Source organism: Lynx rufus, unplaced genomic scaffold (assembly GCF_022079265.1).
Source record: "Lynx rufus isolate CCGP_SWC_20201006 ecotype Redwood Valley unplaced genomic scaffold, mLynRuf1.p SCAF_14, whole genome shotgun sequence".
NCBI classification, from domain to species: domain Eukaryota; kingdom Metazoa; phylum Chordata; class Mammalia; order Carnivora; family Felidae; genus Lynx; species Lynx rufus.
This window is the reverse complement of record NW_025814828.1, coordinates 35,203,967-35,214,086: the sequence shown is the minus strand read 5'-3', so window position 1 is coordinate 35,214,086 and position 10,120 is coordinate 35,203,967.

The following is a 10,120-nucleotide window of genomic DNA, read 5'->3' as shown; positions in this document are numbered from 1 at the left end:
ATGCGTGCCACCTGGTTCCCGTCGGACCCCATCACTGAGAGCGACGGCCCTACCTCGCAGGCTGAGCGCGGATTATCGGAGGTGAGGTGGTATACATACAGTGCTCAGCACAGGTCCCAGCACACACCAGGCACTCAATAAATGCAGGTATGATTGTTAGGGATAAATGCATGCCCATGAGCACCCGCTCTCTGGGTGAGCTCCGTGTCTCAGTCACCCGATCTCAGTGCCAGAAAGGGAAGAAGCTATGCCACACCCTCAGCCAGTGATCCCCTGTTCTGTCCCTTGATGGGTCCTGCTGTCCATGCAGCCAGAGAAAGTTTTTTCTTCCCCCAGAGCGGCTTTTAGATGTGCATTGGCCAATGCAAGCATCTCGTTAGCATGGGTGGGGAATGTGCAAGTGACACCACCAAAGGCCATTAAAGTAGCCCAGACGAGGGCCGCCCTGGCGGCTCAGTCGGTGAAGCACCCGACTCTTGATTTCCACTCAGGTCGCTATCTCGCGGTGCGTGAGTTCAAGTCCCGCCTCAGGCTCTGTGCTGACAGTGTGAAGTGACATTTCCGCCATCCTCTTGCACTTGCAGGCTTGCAGGGACCAGCTGCTCGCTCCCCGCTCTCACGTGCACGCTCGATCCCAGGAAGGGGTTTTGCAGTAAGTCATTTACACGTTAGCATGAACTTCACTGTTCCCGGGGGCCTCTGGTTTCATCGTGGAATAAAACGCTTTATTCTCATCCCTTGAAATCCCACTATATGGGAAGGTCGTTGGCCTTAAATGAGAGAATGAGAAAGAGTTCTAATTTTGGTGTTGTGACCATCCTGGGCTCAGTCACCCACATCCCCAAGGTCGGGACCTCCTCGACTCTCTGGGTCCAGTACTATGTGCACTCCCCTTTATTTCTCTCATTAAGGAGACTTGAATAAAAACACGAAAAGCTTCTCTCTGTATCCTGAAAAGAGAAGGATTTAGAGAGGAAAAAATAAAAAAGTGTTGAACTGACTAAAAGAAAAAAGAGAGAGAGAGACAGAACCGAGAAGTCATAAAGGAAAAGATGGACAGATGTGACAACACAGATCTCCTTTTAGTGCTTACAATTTTTTGAACGAGTTGCCAGCGCTTTGAAATTGGAAGTTTTCCCATACAAATGTATATTCCCAGCATCCTCTGAAGAATCGTTAGATCTGGCACCCTTGGTTCCCACCTTCCCACCGGGCAATACTTGGCGGGAGCCCAGCAGAGGGGGGCGCGCTTCCCGGGCCCGCCACAGCCCCCGAGCGAGCGTGCATCACTTATTGGTACGGCTTGCCTCGCCTCAGCCGGCCCCTGAGCTGTGCCACGAACGCGGCGAAAAGACAAGAGATGCTCCAGGAGAACAGGCTTGCAACACGTCCAGCAAAGAGTTAATAGCCATTCCAGATAAATAAGAACCAGACAAACAGTTCGATGGCAACCTACCGGTGATTAGGAAAATGCAAACGAAAATGAGAAGGTGCTTTTTTTTTTTTCCCCCAGAAGCCATCACATTGGCAAAAAAAAAAATCAAACCGCTTTTCCAGCATCGCCGTTGCCAAGGGTGTGGGGCTCCCAAGGCCCCTGGGAGCAGTGAAATTCATGCTCACGTGTAAACGTGCAGAACCCACGTGGGTTATCGGTGCGTGTGCAAATTGGTGCGATCTTTTTGGAGGGTGATTTGCAGTTGTGATTATTATTTTAAATACATACACGTTTAAAGAAATGTGGGTAAACTATCAAAGTAGAGCGCGCATATAGAAAAGGACCCAAATCATGAGTGCGTGTAACTATTGCCTGGATCGAGAAAGAGAGCAGAGCATTATCAGTGCCCAGAAGCCCCCGTGCTCTCTCCTGCTCAGTAAACCCCCCAGGTAACCGCTATCCTGACCCCAAATAGAAGCCGCCTGTTTTTGAACATTCCATGGGTGGAATTACACAGTATATATTCTTTTGTGTCTGGTTTCTTTCACCACATGTTATATTTTGAAGCTTCATCTATATTGCTCTGTGAAGCAGAACATTCATTTTTGTTGCTGTATAGAATTCCATCGCACGACCAGACCACGCTTTATGATTCTGTTGTACTGTCGAAGAACATTTGGGTTGTTTCCAGTTGGGGGCTATTGTAAACAGGACTGCTATGAACATTTTTGTATGTGACTTTGGGTGCACGTAGAAACACGTGTCTGCCGGGCGTATCCCTCTTGACAACACTTTTCCTCTGGAATCTATCTCACAGAACCCCCCGGACAGAATAAGCCTGAATGTCCGAGGGTGTTTATTGTAACGTTAAAAAAGAGTGGGGTCGGATCACTTCTCGGCCCTTTGGCTAAGATCAAGTGTAAAAATAGTGGGGTCGGGGCGCCTGGGTGACTCAGTCCGTTAAGCGTCCGACTCTTGATTTCGGCTCGGGTCATGATCCCAGGGTCGTGGGATGAAGCCCCGAGTCAGGCTGTGCGCTGAGCGTGGAGCCTGCTTACGATATTCTCGGGGCGCCTGGGTGGCTCAGTCGGTGAAGCATCCGAGTTCGGCTCAGGTCGTGATCTCGTGGTTCGTGAGTTCGAGCCCCACGCTGGGCTCAGTGCTGACAGCTCGGAGCCTGGAGCTACTTCGGATTCTGTGTCTCCCCCTCTCTCTGCCCCTCCCCCACTCATGCTCCGTCTGTCTCTCTCTCTCTCTCTGTCTCTTAAAAATAATAAATAAACATTAAAAATTTTTTTGAAAGGTATTGTCTCTGTCAAAAATATATATATATAATCTAATGCTTAATCCTGACTTGGAATAGTCTGCAGCTAATAAAAAAGGAGGGTGAGCTGGATGTGTGGGCTCTGATATGTCAGGCTGCCCACCTACCATCAAGTGAAAAAAAAAAAGGCATGTGGCAAAAATACCAATTCCACTTCTTAAGCCAACAAAAGGCCAAACAGAGCTTTATACGTGGAGACTTGCGTGCATTAACTGTCTAGAAAGACTTTTCACATATGAGCCGGGGAAGGGAGTGCCATGGGGTGGGGACGGTGAGATTTGCCATACATCCTACGTGTATCTCCAGTGTATCCACTTCTCTCCACCTTCATCGCCACTGTCCTATACTAAGCCACCATGACCTTTGGTGTCGACTCGGCGGGCCGCCCGTGGAAATGTTGGCCTCCAGAGGACCCTGTTGCAGCAGAGTCCGATTTTTAAAATAAAAATTTTCTTATTTTTTTTAATGTTTATTTTTATTCTTTTTTTTTTAATTTTTTTTTCCACGTTTTATTTATTTTTGAGACAGAGGGAGACAGAGCATGAACGGGGGAGGGGGCAGAGAGAGAGGGAGACACAGAATCGGAAGCAGGCTCCAGGCTCTGAGCCATCAGCCCAGAGCCCGACGCGGGGCTTGAACTCACGGACCGCGAGATCGTGACCTGAGCTGAAGTCGGACGCTTAACCGACTGCGCCACCCAGGCGCCCCTTTAATGTTTATTTTTGAGAGAGAGAGAGAGAGAGAGAGCGTGCACACGCTCGAGTGGGGGGGGGGCAGAGAGAGAGGGGGAGCCGCAGAATCGGAGGCCGGCTCCAGGCTCTGAGCTGTGGGCACAGAGCCCGACGCGGGGCTCGAACCCACGAGATCATGACCTGAGCTGAAGTCGGACACTGAACCGACCGAGCCACCCAGGCGCCCCGAAATAAGAAAGTTTAAAGTGAAGACAATACTTTACAAGTGAGCACAAACAGGCTCATTAAAATCTTTGAAAGCCGCGGCTAGCACGCTATCTCATTGTCCACCAAGCGGGTTGCAGGCAAGTGCTCCCCTGGGAACTGCTGCCCCACGGCGTCCCAGTGACCTGCCACATGGCCGCGCCGGCAGGGCTTGAACCGCCACTGATCTGGGTCCTGGCAGAACACGAGAAGATCGAGGTCTGTGGGGAACTGCTCTGAGGCCGGCTTCCGGGCGCCTCCCGTACTACGGCCTGGGGTCTTAAACACCAGAGATCTGATTTGTCACAGGTCCAGCGCTAGACATCCCAGATCAAGGTGCCAGCCAGGTGGGCTCCTTCTGAGGGCTGGGGGGAGGGAGGGGGTCTGTGGCAGGCCTCTCCTTGGTTTGCAGATGGCAAAAAAAAGCCCCGTGTGCTCACGGCTTCCTCCCTCCGTGCGCCCCGTCCGTGTCCTAGTCTCCTCTTCTCACGAGGACACCAGTCACGTTGGATTAGAAGCCACCCGTAGGATCTTGCCTCTGTGCAATCAGTTCTTTAGAGGCTCTGTCTCCAAATACAGTCACTAGGGGCTAGGACGTCAGCACACGAAGTGGGGTAGGGGGCACAAAATTCAGCCCATAACGCCTCCCCATCTCCCCTGGGATGTTTACAAAATAGGGGCGCCTGGCTGGCTCAGTCAGAGAAGCGTGCAGCTTTTGATCTCAGGGTCAGGAGTTTGAGCCTCACGCTGGGTGTCGAGGTTACTTAAAAAAATAATAATAATAAATAAGGCGCCTGGGTGGCTCAGCCGGTCAAGCATCTGACTCTTGATTTTGGCTCAGCTCATGATATCATAGTTTGTGAGTTCGAGCCCCACAGCAGGCTCCGTGCCGACAGTGTGGAGCCGGCTTGGGATTCTCTCTCCCCTTCTCTCTCTCTCCCCTGCCCCTCCCCTGCTCCCTCTCGCTCGCTCTCTCTCTCTCTCTCAAAAAATAAGTAAATAAGCTTAAAAAATAAAAATAAGTAAATAAACTCCAATAAAATGAAACAAAACATAAATTAACAAAAGATAAAATACAATTGTGGGTGCATATCTGTGCACATTGAAATATTTAGAAGAACTTTCTGCGCATGAAGTGACAAGGTACGTGGAAGGGATCCGAACATGTCATAGGTATCTTCTACAACGGGCCCCAGAGAGCCGGTGAACCTGTCAAGTCGTGGGAAGGCTGGCCTCCCGACGCCCCAAACTGAGTCCACTCACAGCAGGAATCACTACTTTGCGCCCATACTCTCTGCCGCTTCCCCAACAAGTAAGTTTAGCTACAGCTCCAAACCACAATGAGAGACCCGTCGGCACCCGTTCAGATGACGGTTGGCAAAAACAAATAAACAAAGCAACAGAAAATAAAAAGTGTCGGCAGGGATGCGGAGCAATCGGAAGCCTTGGGCCCTGCTGGGGAGAATGGAAAATGGTGGCACCCACTCTGGAGAACAGGAAGCCAGTCACAAAAGGACAAGTGCTATACTCTACTCTAGAGTAGTCATATTCATAGAGACAGAATGGAATGGTGGCTGCCGGGGGCTGGGGCACCGGGGAAAGCTGGGAAGTTAGTAGTTAAGGGGGACAGAGTTTCTGTTTGGGAAGATGAAAACGCTCTGGACGCTTAAAAATGCTTAAGATGGTCAACTTTATGTTATGTATGTTTTACTATATTAAAAAGTGGGAGAGGGGAGCCAGGGTGGCTCAGTCGGTTTAAGGCGTCCAACTCTCGGTTTCCACCCAGCTCATGATCTTGCGGTTTGTGAGTTCGAGCCCCACATGGGGTTCTGAGCTGACAGCTTAGAGCCTGCTTGGGATTCTCTCTCTCTCCCTCTCTCTGTGTCCCTCCCACGCTCCTACTCTCACTCCCTCAGAATAAACAAACATAGGGACACCTGGATGGCTCAGTGGGTTAAGCGGCTGACTTCGGCTCAGGTCATGATCTCGCATTCCGTGAGTTCGAGCCCCGCGTCGGGCTCTGTGCTGACAGCTCAGAGCCCGGAGCCTGCTTCCGATTCTGTGTGTGTGTCTCTCTCTGCACCTCCCTGCTTGCACTCTGTGTGTGTGTGTGTGTGTGTGTGTGTGTGTGTGACTCTCAAAAATAAATAGACTAGCATAAGAGACTCTTAAAAACTGAGAACAAACTGAGGGTTGATGGGGGGTAGGAGGGAGGGGAGGGTGGGTGATGGGTATTGAGGAGGGCACCTTTTGGGAGGAGCACTGGGTGTTGTATGGAAACCGATCTGACAATAGATTTCATATTAAAAAATAAATAAATAAACTAACAGAATTCAAATAGATAAATAAACTTAAAAATTAATTAATTAAAAATTTATTAAAATTTTTTAATGTTTATTTTTTGAGAGAGAGAGAGACAGAGCATGAGCGGGGGTGGGAGGGGGGAGCAGAGAGAGACAGAGACACAGCATCCAAAGCAGGCTCCAGGCTCTGAGCTGTCAGCACAGAGCCAGACGCGGGGCTTGAACTCACAAACTGCGAGATCATGACCTGAGCCGAAGTCGGATGCTTCACCGACTGAGCCACCCAGGCGCCCCCCCCCCCACCACCAAGAATTTTTAAAGTGGTAAAGTGCTCGCTTTGGCAGCACGTATGGAACGATCTAGAGACAGTCAGCTGAGCCCATGCACAACAGTGGCATGCAAAATTCAGGAAGCACTCCATGCCGGGTTTTTTTTTTTTAATGCAGAAGAGATATGAAGACTGGAATAAAAATGTTCTAGTATCCTACTACCTATCTCACCACACAAAAAAAAGGTATAAAAAATGATCTCTTCTAAAATAAACCTTATACTACACGCACGCACGCGCACGAACACACACACACACACACACACACAGAGTTTAGCTAAAGATTTGAGAGGCCCTGCTGCCTGGAGATGGAACTTAATAAAGACACCAGCTCCCTGGCGCCAGCTGCTCACCTGTTGAGAGTCAGAATGAGCTCATCCACCTTCGAGCTAATTGCCAAACTCCCCGTGGGAGGACAGTCTCCCGCCAGAGAAATGGACACACTGTGGGCACATCATTTCCCTTTTCTCTCCTCTGTGTACAGCCCGAGGGAGAGGACACAGGGTCAAAAGCTGAGACACGCGCAGCCTTCCTGAATCCCCTCTTCATCCTCTCTGTCTCGCCCTGTCGCCGACCCATTGCACTTCCTCCGTGGAACCTTCTCGAACTCTTTCTGCCCCATAGCTGCTGCGGCAGTTATTTGTCCCAGATGTGTCTTTCGGTACGTCTGACTTACTACTTAATATCATTAGCTGACTTTGTATGGCTGTGCGTGTCTTCTCTCTCCAACTAGACGAGAATTTCCTCAGCGGTAGACACTGATCCTTTGCCCCTTTTGAATCTCTTTAGCGCTCACATCAACGTCTAGTGTATAGTAAGGGGGCAGGCACGTCCAGACAACGGAATACCATTCCATGCTAAAAACAAATGAGCTGTCAAGCCATGAGAAGATATGAAGGAAACCTAAATGCATGTAACTAAGTGAAAGAAACCAATCGGAAAAGGCTACGTACCGTATGAGTCCAACTATGTGACGTTCTGGAAAACAGAAAACTATGGAGACAGTAGAAAGATCGGCGGTTGCCAGGGGCTCGGGGGGGGGGCCAGGGAGGGATAAATAGAGCACAGAGGATGTTTAGGGCAGTGAAACTACTCTGCGTGACACTGTCACGGTAGATACATGACATGACCTATACGTCAAAACCCATAGAATGTAAAACACAAAGCGTGACTCCTAATGCAAACTACGGAGATCAGTTGGTGATAACGGACCAATACTGAACCAGTCTTCTAATGGGGGAAATTGGGGTATATGGGAACTCAATCCTGTCTGCCCAATTTTCCCGTAAACCACATCCACATCCTCCCTCAGTTATGAGGGAGCTGGAAAGGTTTATCCAGGCCTGACATTTTTTCTAATTGAGGTATAATTGACATATAACATTTTATTGGTTTCAGGTGCGCAACATAAGGATTCGATATTTGTATACACTGTGAAATGATGACCACAAGAAGTCTAGCCTCCCCCGCCCTTGCCCCCACATAAAGTTACATAATATACAATCCGATGTTGTGGACCATAGTTGCCACGCGGTACATTACAGCCCCGTGACTTATTTATTTTATGGCTGGAAGTTTGTACCTCTTGACCCCCCTTCTCCCACCCCAACCCCCTTCCCCTCCGGCAACCACCAATCTGTTCTCTGCATCTGTGAGCTTTGTTTTGTTTTGCTTGCTGATTTGTTTTGTTTCGTAGATTCCACATATAAGTGAAATCATATGGTATTTGTCTTTCTCTGTCTGACTTATTTTATTTTATCCTGTAGGTCCATCCATGTGGTCGCAAATGGCAAGAGCTCGTTCTTTTTAGTGACTGAGCTGTAGTTCTCGGTACATATGTGCCGCATCTTTTTTGTCCATTCATCCATCGACGAATTGGTCGATTCCCTACCTTGGATATCGTAAACGATGCTGCGATGAACAGAGGGGCGCCTGTAGCTTTTCAAATTAGCGTTTTCATTTCCTTTGGATATATACCTAGCAATGGAATTACTCTATTTTTGACTTTTTGAGGAACCTCCGTTCTGCTTCCCACAGTGGCTGCACCAATTTACATTCCCACCAAGAATGCGTGAAAGTTCCCTTTTGTGCACACCCTTGCCAATACTTGTTAGTTCTTGTCTTTTTGAGTCTAGTCGTTCTGACAGGTGTGAAATGATATCTCATCGTGGTTTTGATTTGCATTTCCCTGATGATGAGTGACGTTGAGCACTTTTTCATGTGAGTGTTGGCCTTTTGTATGTCTTCTATGGAAAAGCATCGATTCGGGTTCTCTGCCCATTTTTTAATGGGACTGTTTGGTTTTTTGCTCTTGAGCTGTAGGAGTTCTTTGTATATTTTCGATATTAATACCTTATTGGATATATGATTTACAAATGTCTTCTCCCATTCCATAGGTGGCCTTTTAATTTTGCTGACAGTTTCCTTTGCTGTGCAGAAGCTTTTTGGTGTGATACAGCCCCACGTCTTTATTTTCGCCTGTGTTGCCCTTGCCTTTGGAGTCAGATCCCCCCCCCCAAAAAAAAACAAAACATCGCCAAGAGTAATGTCAAGGAGCTTACCGTGTATGTTTTTCTTTTAGGAATTATATGAGTTTTGGTCTTCTATTCAAGCCCTTAGTCCATTTTTTTTTATTTTTCAATGTTTATTTATTTTTGAGACACAGACAGTGAGAGCCAGGGAGGAGCAGAGAGAGAGAGAGAGAGGGAGACACAGAATCCGAAACAGGCTCCAGGCTCTGAGCTGTCAGCACAGAGCCCGACGCGGGGCTTGAACCCACAAAGCACGAGATCACGACCTGAGCTGAAGTTGGACGCTTAACCGACTGAGCCACCCAGGTGCCCCTTAGTCCATCTTTTGAGTTGACTTTTGTGTGTGATGTAATATAGTGCTCCGGTCTCATTTTTCTGCGTGTGGCTGCCCAGTTTTCCCACCACTATTTACTGAACAGACTGTCCTTTCTCCATTGTATATTCTCGCCTCATTTGCCGTAAATTATGTAGCCATGTGTGCATGGGTCTATTTCTGGGCTCTCTATTCTGTTCCATTTGATCTATGTGTCTGTTTTTATGCCCATACCATACCGTTTTGATTACTATGGCTTTGTAGTATAGCTTGAAATCAGGGAGCGTGATGCCTCCAACTTTGTTCTGCTTTCTCAGATTGCTTTGGCTATTCAGGGTCTTTTGTGGTTCCATACAAATTTTAAGATGGGTTGTTCCATTTCTGTAAAACAAAAAATGCTGCTAGAATTTTGGTAAGGATTGCATCGAATCTATAGATTGCTTTGGGCACGGACCTGACACTTTTCAAAACGCAGTAAAACATAGTCGGGAGTAAAGTAAAGTTTCTCCCTGAAGCCAAAGAAGAAAAATTAAAAGATGAGTCAGCATTTATCTGTGAGCTAAAATTTACTCAGAAAGTTGTGTTTCTTTACATTTTGCCCTAATTAGTGTATCGCATTCTGTATTGAAATCACGCGTAATTTTTATAGAGAATCAAAGTGTCCTTATTTACATCCGAAATCCCGTATCGAGGCCTTCTCCAGCTCTGACCTCTGAAGGGAAGGAACAGGCCACATATCGCTTCTTCCATAGGACTCAGAAAAGGAGTTAAAACCCAAACGTCTGCGGCATCTGGCAAGCCCAGTCGGTAGAGCATGCGACTCTTGATCTCCGGGCTGTGAGTTCAAGCCCCACGTTGGGCACGAAGCCCACTTAAAACAAACAAGCCAACGAAAACATGTCCCCCATTGTAGCAGTATTACCTGCCTACCAAACGGCTTCTGGAAAGACA